The sequence below is a fragment of the Pavona decussata genome, unplaced genomic scaffold, assembly GCF_977016875.1.
Source record: "Pavona decussata unplaced genomic scaffold, jaPavDecu1.1 SCAFFOLD_131, whole genome shotgun sequence".
Taxonomy (NCBI): Eukaryota; Metazoa; Cnidaria; class Anthozoa; order Scleractinia; family Agariciidae; genus Pavona; species Pavona decussata.
Genome location: NW_028145545.1, coordinates 1220001 through 1220824, shown reverse-complemented (window position 1 = coordinate 1220824; position 824 = coordinate 1220001). Strand labels below are relative to the sequence as shown.

At 39.8% G+C, this 824-nt stretch overlaps 1 protein-coding gene across 6 annotated transcripts in view; it reads left to right on the top strand.

Moving 5' to 3' along the window:
• The first annotated feature begins 396 nt into the window (after positions 1–396).
• LOC146468405 (A disintegrin and metalloproteinase with thrombospondin motifs 6-like) overlaps positions 397–824 on the top strand; it is a 234253-nt gene continuing 233825 nt past the window's right edge. For all 6 annotated transcript variants that reach the window (XR_014867508.1, XR_014867507.1, XM_085124616.1 and 3 more), the window contains exon 1: positions 397–526. The gene's annotated coding sequence lies outside the window, so the exon portion shown is untranslated. The remainder of the gene's footprint in view (positions 527–824) is intronic.

The following is an 824-nucleotide window of genomic DNA, read 5'->3' as shown; positions in this document are numbered from 1 at the left end:
TGCCACCGTTGCGAGCCGTTGCAGAAGTAGAAAGCGGTTCTACTTTTCGTGAAACTTGTCTCGCAACGGGAGTTCGAAAAAGTTTCACGAAACCGACCGTGTTACACGGTGCAACGCCTGTTGAAACTTGTTTCGCAGCGCCGTTGCACACAAGTTTCAGCTAAAAGTTTCAACGTTTAACGGCGCCTTAACCTCCCGGCACAAATCTTTACTAAGCAATCGGACTCCTTCATTATTGATGACCTCTTCCCCCCTCCCCACCTCCCTTACCATAATTAAATTCTATCAGTCCACCTTACGTCATAACAAATGATTGATCGTTCAGGACCATTTAAAGGATTTACTTTACGTACTTTTTCCATTATGAGGTTAGTCTCAACATTTACTGCCACGCGTCAATCTTGAAAAGAAGTGATCTGACTTTACAACTGACTCAGATATTTAACTGAACGAAGAAGTATTTTCCTGTTCTTGAATATCCGGAGTACAGCCTTCAAACGTAAAAGATAAAAGTGCAGATTGATTAGTAAGTATGTGACAATTATTTTCATGTTGTTTATTCACGGGTAAACGGCCCGATGCGGCAGTCACACCAGGACGATGAAACAATTTCTTTTGTGATCAGTTTGTTTAGATTTTGGTATCGTTATGTTTATTACCTACATTTAGGCGCATCTTGAGTGAGATAAGGACCTTTAGCTAGCTTACAACAGAACCCATCGGCAACCAACCAAAAAAATTATTTAGAAGCAGAATAATTAGAATGAGATTCTGCTGTTATTTCACAAGTAATTTTAGGACATTTAATAAAGTCATACCTACTC